This window comes from Carcharhinus amblyrhynchos, chromosome 20 (genome assembly GCF_965287045.1).
Source record: "Carcharhinus amblyrhynchos chromosome 20, sCarAmb.v2.hapA, whole genome shotgun sequence".
NCBI classification, from domain to species: domain Eukaryota; kingdom Metazoa; phylum Chordata; class Chondrichthyes; order Carcharhiniformes; family Carcharhinidae; genus Carcharhinus; species Carcharhinus amblyrhynchos.
This window is the reverse complement of record NC_137343.1, coordinates 26,237,705-26,248,758: the sequence shown is the minus strand read 5'-3', so window position 1 is coordinate 26,248,758 and position 11,054 is coordinate 26,237,705.

Sequence of the window (11,054 nt, the reverse complement as noted above, 5' to 3'; positions counted from 1 at the left end):
AATTGTTTTTGAAATGGTTTGTTGAGATGTAAAATGTTAACTGGCAGCCTTGAGACTAAAGAGGCTGTCACGCAACATGCAAAATAAAATCATGACATTCCTGTTGCTTGCCTTTTTGACACACCACCCTGTTCTTCTGTCCACATGTCCATCCTTGGCCTTTTGCAATGTTCTGGACAGATCACTGTCTGTGTGGAGTTTGCATCTTCTCCCCGTGTCTATGTGGATTTCCTCCAGGTGCTCTGGTTTCCTCCCACATTCCAAAGATTGGCCATGCTAAATTGTCCCTTACTGTCAAGAGGGACAATATGTGGGGTTACGAGGATAGAGCCTGGGTGGAATTGTTGTTGGTGCAGGCACGATGGGCCAAATGGCCTCCTCCTGCACTGTAGGGATTCAATGAAAAATAAATTTAAAAATTGTAATGGAAACAGATAAATAACCAAAGACTAACGGAGACAACAAATATTATGTAAATAGCAGTTTTATGATATAAATGGGAGTTTAAAGTACCTGTCACAAGTGCTTCCAGTGAATGTTCTTCTTTGTTTGTGTGAAAAAAGTTAAAAATTATCTGCGAAGAACGATGACTCAGGAATATTTGACAAGTTCAGCAATACGGAAAATATTTCCTTACAATGTTTTACCTACGATGATGTTATTGATGATTTTGTCATGAAAAAGTGCAGAAGAAAATCTATCTAAATTGCCATGGATTGCAAACAACTCATGAAACAAGAAAATCTTAAAAAATCCCCCTCTTCCATATTCTGTTGTTTAAATTCTGTTTTTCAAATTGAACCACAATGGTCTGATATCATGGCTGTCACATGCAGTTATAACCAGTCAGTAGCTGTCATCCTCTACAGTTCTCAGTCCTGGCCTTCAAAAGTCTCTTTTGGACAAAAAATGGAATTCTGCCAGACAGTTGCCTGATCAGATATACCTCAGAATACTGAGAGAGACAAGGGAGGAGATTGTTGGGGCCTTGAGGAAAAATCTTTGTATCATCACTGGTTCCACAGGAGATCTCAGAGGATTGGAGAATAGCCAATGTTGTTCCTTTCTTTAAGGTAGGTAGCAAGAATAATCCAGGTAATTACAAGCTGGTGAGCTTTATGTCAGTGGTAGGGAAATAATTGAAGAGGATTCTTCATGACAGGACTTATTCCCACTTGTAAATAAGTGGATGTATTAGTGGAAGGCAACATAGTTTTGTGAAGGGGAGGTCGAGTCTCACTTACTTGATCGAGTTTTCCAAGGAAGTGACAAAGATAATGGATGAGGGTAGTGCAGTGGATGTTGTCTACATGGACTTCAGTAAGGCCTTTAACAGGATCCCTCATGGCAGACTGATGCAGAAGATGAAGTTCCATGGGGTCAGAGGTGAGCTGGCAAGATGGATACAAAACTGGCTCAAAGAAGACAGAGTAGCAGTGGAAGGGTGTGTTTCTGAATGGAGGGCTGTGACAAGCGATCAGTGCTGAGACCTTTGCTGTTTGTAATATATATAAATGATTTAGAGGAAAATGTAACTGGTTTGATTAGTAAGTTTGCAGACAACACAAAGGTTGGTGAATTTACAGATAGCGATGAAAACTATCAGAGGATACAGCAAGACATAGATATTTGGAGACTTGGGCAGAGAGATGGGAGATGGAGTTTAATCCAGACAAATGTGAGGAAATGCATTTGGGAAGGTCTAATACAGATAGGAAATATACAGTAAATTGCAGAACCCTTAAGAGTATTGATAAGCAAAAGAATCTGGATGTACAGGTATACAGGTCACTGAAAGTGGCAACGCAGGTGGAAAAGATAGTCAAGAAGGCATATGGCATGCTTGCCTTCATTGGCCAGGACATTGGGTTTAAAAATTGGCAGGTCATGTTGCAGCTTTATAGGACCTTAGTTAGGCCACACTTGGAATATAGTGTTCAATTCTGGATGTGGAGGCTTTGGAGAGGGTACCGAAAAGATTTACCAGGATGTTGCCTGGCATGGAGGACATTAGCTACGAGGAGAGGTTGGAGAAACTTGGTCTCTTTTGTTCTCACTGGAATGACAGAGGTTGAGGGGCGACCTGATAGAAGTCTACAAGATTATGAGGGGCATGGACAGAGTGAATAGTCAGAAGCCTTTTCCCAGGGTGAAAGAGTCAATTACTAGGGGGCATAGCTTTAAAGTGTGAGGGACAAGGTTTAAAAGAGATGTACGAGACAAATTTTTTTACACAGATGATGGTGGGTGCCTGGAACTCATTGTCAGGGGAGAAAGTAGAAGCAATACGGTAGTGATTTTTAAGGGGTGTCTTGACAAATACGTGAGTAGGATGGGAATAGAGGGATATCGTCCCCAGAAGGGTAGGGGGTTTTAGTTCAGTCGGGCAGCGTGGTCGGTGCAGGCTCGGAGAGCCGAAGAGTCTGTTCCCGTGCTGTAATGTTCTTTGCTCTTTTATTCTTTGTAAAGCCACTGATATTGGAATTGGATTCACTGGACGCCACTTAATTGGATTATTTGCTCCCGAGTGCTATAAATAAGGAATGACTAAAGTGCTCAAATTTTGCTATTGTGGTTTATGAATTTATTGGAACAACTTAATTATACTGTCTTTTAATAATATGTTCTGCAAAACCTTCTAAAGCATTCTCAAATTTTGTTATGGACTTCATTAAACAATGCAAATAAAATTAGAATCTGTTCCAATTAGCTGATCTTACAAGGATTAGGAGACGCAGATTTAAAGAGTCATGGGGAGCAGGGGGCAAAGAAGAACTTTTTTGTGCAATGCATAGTAATGGCCTGGAACTCACTGTTTATGTGGGTGGAGGAAATGGAGACAACTAATGATTTCAAAAGGAAATTAGATGCACCCCAAGGAAATAAACTTGCATAGCATGGGGAACAGGACTAACCGATTGCTTTACAGAGACCCATAAGACATAGGAGCAGGAGTAGGCCATTCAGCCCATCAAATCTGCTCCAATGTTCATGGCTTCCTTCTCTGCTATAATGACTCCAATGACCCTAAAACAATTAAATAGTTGTTGGTTTCCAGAGTAACTATGATGACTTCTACTCATTCAACAGTTGCATTTGTTTCATTTAATTTAGTAATTAAATTTTGAACAATAAAGTAAGCAAAGGACTAGAACCATTTGAATTGCAATGTTGCAGACAAATTGTGAAAATTAATTGCACATTGAATGGCATATGAGAAAGCCTTGAACGACAATAAGAGGGGATCAATGAAGGATGAGAAAAATAAGAAATTGCAAATATATTATTTCGGAGTTGCAAGGAAGATTGTTGGGCATGTCACTGTCTGGAAAAGCTGACCATAATAGGTCAAGAGATCGGTGAAGATGAATAGGATGTAATAGGAAAATAGAAAACGGAAAGCTAAATAATCAATCTACACCAGAATGTGCAGATTGCTCTGCAGTTGGTAACCAGGATGTGGGTATGCCGGCGTTGGACTGGCGTAAACACAGTAAAAAGTCTGACAACACCAGGTTTTAGTCCAACCTATTTATTTGATAATATACTCACAAGCTTTCGGGGTTAGTCCCTTCGTCAGGTGAATGAATTCACCTGACGAAGGGACTAACCCCGAAAGCTTGTGAGTATATTATCAAATAAATAGGTTGGACTAAAACCTGGTGTTGTCAGACTTTTTACTGTTGGTAACCAGCACAGAGAAGACAGAGAGGAAGAGCTGTGCATTACATTGAGAAATCATTTCATATAATACCTTGAAATCCAAAGTTCTTTTATTTTGTGTTAAACTTTTTACTTTGCTATTCATGAAGAGATTTGAATGAAATCCAGGCCTATTAACCTTATTACTGTGCCACTCATTGAGAATGAATTCAAAGTGCTGTTGCTCTTATGTGTCATACTGTGTTCACTAGACACAATACATTTTGGTTGTCAAAGCAACAGTGTATTCAACGAATACCTCCTATAGTTCGGCCTAATTAATTTTTTACACAAACAGCTCTTGTGAATTAATTCAAGCAAGGTTGTCAAAAGAATAATCTTTGCAAAGCAGCTTCCAGTATCACGCTTACGTATATAAATCTTTAAAAGCTATTTGCATGGATTTTAAATATTCAACTGTTACCTTTTCAAAATGAAGTGTTCATAGAATCCCTACAGTGCAGAAGGAGGTTGAGGCTGCACCGACCACAATCCCACCCAGGCCCTACCCCACGTATTTAACCTACTAACTCCATGACACTAAGGGTCAATTTAGCATGGCAAATCAACCTAACCCGCATATATTTGGAGTGTGGGAGGAAATTGGAGCACCCAGAGGAAACCCATGCAGGCAAGGAGAGAATGTACAAACTCCACACAGGCAGTGATCCAAGCTGGGAATTGAACTCTGGTCCCTGGCGCTATGAGGCAGCAGTGCTAACCGCTGTGTTACTGTGCCGCCCCGAATGGCAAAGGGTAGCAATTCAATAGTGTCCTGGATTTTACATGACAATTTTACATGGCTTCCTGCCTTTTGTGCATGCAATTAATACAAGAAAAAATTAATTGTTCGTTTTATTTTTCTTCTCTCCTTAAGAGTTATACTAACTTATATTGGAACAGGAGAGGTCTTGTGGTGCAGTACATAGCATTCCTATCTCCGAGCCAGAAGCTTCGGGTTCAAGACCCACGTCAGGACATGATTGCTAAGGAAGGTGTGTTGATAACACAACCGTAGTATCAACCTGCAAAATCCTTCCAACATGTGTCAATGAAGGTAAGAGTGGGACAGACTCCTGGTCAGCCATGTATGACATGGATTGGCACCTCTCAAGCTTTGGTGGCAGCTAGTGACCTGATCCAGGAAAACGCACTAGGAAATAGATGAAAATCTGCCTTGTGCCCCCTTAGGTGTGGGAAGAGAGACAATAATATTGGAACTGGCACTCAGTTTTCCAGTTTCTCAGTGCAACTGCACAAAAATTGTATGCTATTCAAACTCAGAGGACATTACATCCATGTCTGATGATGCTCTCGTCAAATCCATAAAATATACCTTCCATTAAAAGAAATCAGGAGGGAAAAACTAAAAAAAACTACAGGAAATTGTGTTTTGTCCTGTAGGACTTGTATGTGTTGATACATGCCCTTAATGGTGAGATCATCTAAGATGGATCCCACATGGTATATGAAAGATTAAAATGCTGTTTTGAGATGATAGGGCTGCTTTTGCAGAGCGTGGCTCCCTTGCTCCGTGAAAGTGCAGACCACAAAATTGGCCGATTGGAGTTATTGCAGTTCTGTGCTGTGCTGAATGGGACTCTGTGCCAAGAACCTTGTCTCAGAAAATGTATGTGTCAGCTGATTTTTCTTTTTTTTTGTTCTATCTGTGAATTAGATTGGTACGTACAATTACTGCAAACTGGAATGAATGTTCAGGCAATAATGCTTGGATTCTAGACCTCTCATTTACATTTCCACAGCTATTCTGCTATTTTACACGAACTTGACTTGCTTTGATGGGAAAAGCTAATACGTAATTTACAATCATTGTTGTGTTAAAAGGAAAGGCCAGTGGATATATAGAAACACTCCAATGACAAACCATTACCCCCAGGCGAACATTCCCTGTGACCAAAATATTACTGCGGTTAAGATTCTGCATGCTTAACTATCTTCAAAGAGATTATTTCTACATCAAAGGGTCCCAATGTTTAAACATCAAGCCTGGTGCACAATTCTTGGTTCTATTTGTTAGCCCATTAACATTCAGAGGTGTATACAGCTCTGTAAACAGCACATACATAATTATTGCAGAGAATTTCTAGTTTGGTAGGAAGGGCTTAAAAAAACTCTTTAAACAGATTCACAGTTTTCTAATGAGCCCATAACCAAACCAATGCTGGCAGACAAAATACCTTTTTCCACATGTGTGCTACAACTGTACTTTTGATGCAAAGTGATTTTTTTTTCCAATCCTGCTGTAGTTGTGCTACAAATGCAACCAGGGTCCAAAGTCAAGAATTGAGAGGACATTTCAATGAAAAGGAAAAGAAATCACTGGATTCAGGAGTTTCTCTCTGTCTGTCTCCTTCACATTGTGTTCAATTCAGGCTCTTAAGTGTTAGTGCAAATTTAAAGCTGCTTCACATCAACTGTAATCTTATAGTGTATAAGCTCCCTAAATGTTTTATGAATTACCTTTAATAATAGTTTAGCCCATAAAAAGTGACATGTTGTAAAATATTTCTGGATTAAAATTGACAGGAGACAGCATGAATATCTTAATTAGACTCTGTCATGAATGTGCTTAGGAACAAGCAATACCAAGAATGTAACAAAATTAACAGGTAGAAGCCATTAGCATTTCAACAAGCATTTCACAGAATGTGTGTTTCCCAGTGATGAGATTAGCAGGCTTTAGACGGACCAGAAGAATATATCATCATGCTAATAGGAAATACCTTATACAATTGAACCATCAAGGGGAGGCATACATATATTAATTTTTTTAGAGCCACAGCAGCTGAGGGGACAGACAGCAAACACACAGAGAGAACAATCAAAGGGAAAAATATTATAATTACCAGCACTTGGGGAAGCAAGGAAGCAGATTCCACCTAGCAGACTGGAAGCCAGTTCCACCTAGCAGACGAGAAGCAAGAATGCAGAAACCTTTGTGGAGGCAGTTATACCTGTATCTTTGCTGTACCAAGAAGAGACATTTCCCAGAATAACTCAATTGTGTACAATGTGGTAACTATAAGCTGGTCTTTACCTATACGTTTATTGAAATTAATGCTATTTGGGAAAGGGGAAGTCCTGAAAAAGTTCATATCCCTTAAATATATTTTGGATCAGAAAGGATAATTTCTACATAAACAGTGTGGGTGATTTTGTAGTTCCTATACATAACTGTCTTAGATTATTATTGTCTGTTTGTGTATTTGTGTCTTGTCTTTAATATAATAAATAGTCTTTAATGAGTGTCATATTGTGTTATATTATAACTGGGCTGGTTACTTTCTCATTGGGTCTTCCATGTCATTCCTCACACCATTTCGTTAAACAAAATTATGTACCATCATGAACCGATGCTTCCAGCTGGGACATCCTCACAGTTAACATCAGCCGGTTTTGTGACACGCTCCAGAAAGCAATTTACCATGACTGGGGATAATTGTTAGATGTGGGCTTGCTCTTCAACAACAGCAAAATAAATACAAATTTAAGTTCATAAAACCCTGAATTATCACCAAGTAGTGAAGTATTGAGAAAAGACCAAGCTTTAGCAAGATAGCCAGATATTGAAATTAATATTTAAAAAAAGCTCTTCTCCCAACGTATCCAGAAAAAAAGACAGCCACAGTTTATTACTATAAATTGATAGATTATACTTTACAATTAAGTAAATTATAAACAATTTGGACAATTTGGAGATTTTTTGCCCGATTCCCTACCAATAATGATGATGATAACATAAAAATGTACTTCCTTGAAAAGATTTCTCATGCATTTCAATTGACAAAAATGCTAACAATATGCTGTTCTTTTCAAAAACAATACTTATGCATAGTTCAACTGTACAGATTTAGAAAAAAAAAAATTTTACTTGCCACAGATGGCATAGAACATAGAACATAGAACACTACAGCACAAACAGGCCCTTCGGCCCACAAGTTGCGCCGATCACATCATCACCTACCAACCTACAGACCTATCTATAACCCTCAATCTCATTAAACCCCATATACTCATCCAGAAGTCTTTTAAAAGACCCCAGCGAGTTCGCCTCCACCACCACTGACGGCAGCCGATTCCATTCACTCACCACCCTCTGAGTGAAAAACTTACCCCTAACATCACTTCTGAACCTCCCTCCCCGCACCTTAAATCTGTGTCCTCTCGTAGCGACCATTTCAAACCGGGGAAATAGCCTCTGAGAGTCCACCCTATCTATTCCTCTCAACATTTTGTAAACTTCTATCAGGTCGCCTCTCAACCTTCGTCTCTCCAGGGAAAAGAGTCCCAGCTCCCTCAACCTAACTTCATAAGGCATGCCTCCCAGTCCAGGCAACATCCTTGTAAATCTCCTCTGCACCCTTTCAATAGCTTCTACATCCTTCCTATAGTGAGGCGACCAGAACTGCGCACAATACTCCAAATGAGGCCTGACAAGGGTCTTATAAAGTTCCAGCATTACCTCCCGACTCCTAAACTCAATCCCTCGATTAATGAAGGCCAGTACACCATACGCCTTCTTGACCACCTCCTCCACCTGCGAGGCCGATTTAAGAGTCCTGTGGACCCGGACCCCAAGATCCTTCTGCTCCTCAACACTACTCAGACTTCTGCCCTTGATAGTGTACTCGTTCATCCCGTTGGTTCTGCCAAAATGGACGACTACACATTTATCCGCGTTGAAGTCCATCTGCCACTTCTCCGCCCAGTCCTGCATCCTATCTATGTCCTGCTGCAGCTTTTGCCATCCTTCCAGATCATCCACAACACCACCGACCTTCGTGTCATCAGCATATGTGAGGTATGCTTCCCTGAATATATGTGTCCTCCTTATGATACACCTGATTCATTTCCTATGAGGAATACATAATCCACATCACAATGGAGATTATATGATTTATTTTACTACAATAGTTTATGTATTATCTGCCTTCTAATATGAACACACATAATTTACTTTATTTAAAGATATATATGAATGATATAACTGATGGAGTATAGCACAATGGTAGAGCATTTGACTGCAGATCTGGAGATCCTTGGTTCAAATCCAAGTGGTGAGCACTGTTGCCTCACAGCGTCAGGGATCTGGATTTGATTTCCAGATTGGGTCATTGACTGTGTGGAGTCTGCATGTTCTGCCCATCTCTGCATGGCTTTCCTCCAGGTGCTCCAGTTTCCTCCCACATTCTGAAAGAAGTGCTGGTTAGGGGCATTGGCCATGCTAAATTCTCCATTAGTGTACCTGAACAGATGCCAGAGTGTGGCAACTAGGGGATTTTCACAGTAACTACATTGCAGTGTTAATGTAAGCCTCCTTGTGACACTAATAAATAAATGTTAAAACTTTATATATACATATATATATGATCAATATCCAAATGAAGCATAAATTTAGGAATATGTTATCAATTTTGGAATGTGAATTTTTGTAAACTATTTTCCACGAATACAATCTATTATATTCAATCAACATTTCAGTGAGGATTGACACTGTCTGGAATATATGTGAATTACTACGTAAATTCAACATTTCAATGAGCGTAAAAATTATCTATTTGTTATTTGGGCATATTTGAAATCTACCTCTCACGCAATCTAGATTCCAAAGAATGTATACTTAACTATCTATTAATGAAGATATGTGATTTACAAAGTGATTTACTTTGTGTGAAGTTAACTGTAACCTACACGTTAAGGTCAGGTATATGTGTAGTTAAGTGTATAACATTTAAGTCAGTGCTCCAACACCTGGAAGCTTCCTGCAGAGATCCTGCAAAGCCACATCAAAGCAACTGCACTGCAATTTTCCAATACAGTTCATGAATAATTGTTGCAATGTTACAGGAGCTGATTTGAATGAAATTCATCATTTAATCATGCAGATTTGTTAGTTTACTCTCACCACTGAGAAAAGCAGCAACTTATTTGTATAGTATTTTTAATGTAATAAACTTTCCAAGGTGCTTCATGAGAACATTTCAAAACAGAATATGACACAAAGCCATAGAAGATCAGATGTCTCAAAGCTTGGCCAAGTAGGTAGGATTTAAGGAGTGTCTTCAAGGAAGGAAGTGATGTAGAGAGATGGAGGGGTGGTATTCCAGAGTTTGGAGCTTAGGCAACTGATTCTCAAGAAGCCAGAATTAGATGTGTGTGGCTATCTCAGAGAGTTATGAGGCTGGAGGAGATTACAGAGAAATCCATGCAGCGATTGGAAAATAATGATGAGAATTTTAAAATCAAGACTGAAAACCAACTTTGTCATCAGTCAGCAACCTTCCATCTATAAAAATGATGGACATGTGGCAAAATAATCCAGTTCAGAAGGGATGTCTTCATATGGCCAATCTTTGCTGTTGGCTGAAGAGGCACAATCCTTGAGAGGTAGGTTGTGCCGTAAGTGTCACATATAAAGCTACTGAGTGTGGATGTGGGTTGTTATTTTTGGTGTGAGTGCCTGTTGTTAAGCTGTTGTAACCACTGGTCATTTTGGGGGTGCGTATCAGCCTGAAGGAAGTATCACCATTTTCCTCTGCCATTGGCCAGTGATCCCCAGATACAACAATCAATGTCTCAGGCCTCCATGTCAAGCTTGCAAGCGCCCTTCAAGCGGAGTTTTGGGCATCTGACTAGTCATCTGGTTCATTACCTCAATGTGAATGCGACTGTCCTTCATTTTGCAGACATGCCAGAACTAATGAAGCTATCTCTGATGGATGAATGTGAACAAACTTGAGAGTTCCGCCTTTGAGCCAATGCAGTAAGAAGTCTGACAACACCAGGTTTAAGTCCAACCGACTTATTTGGTAGTAAACTCGCAAGCTTCCGGGGTTTGCCCCTTCATCAGGTGAATGGAGAGTTCTGGCCTCAGACAGAGCATATAAAGCACAGACAGTTTGCAGATTACTGATTTAGAATGTGAGTCTTTACACCTAACCTGCTATTCAAGTCTTAAAGAGGCCAACAATGTGAGTGGAAGGAGCATTAAGCTCAGGTTAAAGAGATGTGTATTGTCTCCAGACAGTACAGTAAGTGATGTTTAGCAAACCCAGGCAAGTCATGGGGGTTACAGATAGTGCGACATGAACCCAAGATCCCTGTTGACACCGTCTTCATGTGTGTGGAACTTGGCTATCAGTCTCTGCTCAGCGACTCTGCGCTGTTGTATGTTGTGAAGGCCGCCTTGGAGAATGCTTACCTGAAGGTCAGAGGCCAAATGCCCATGACCACTGAAGTGTTCGCCAACAGGAAGGGAACAGTCTTGCCTGGTGATTGTCGAGCGATGTTCATTCATCCATTGTCATAGCGTCTGCATGGTCTCCCTAATG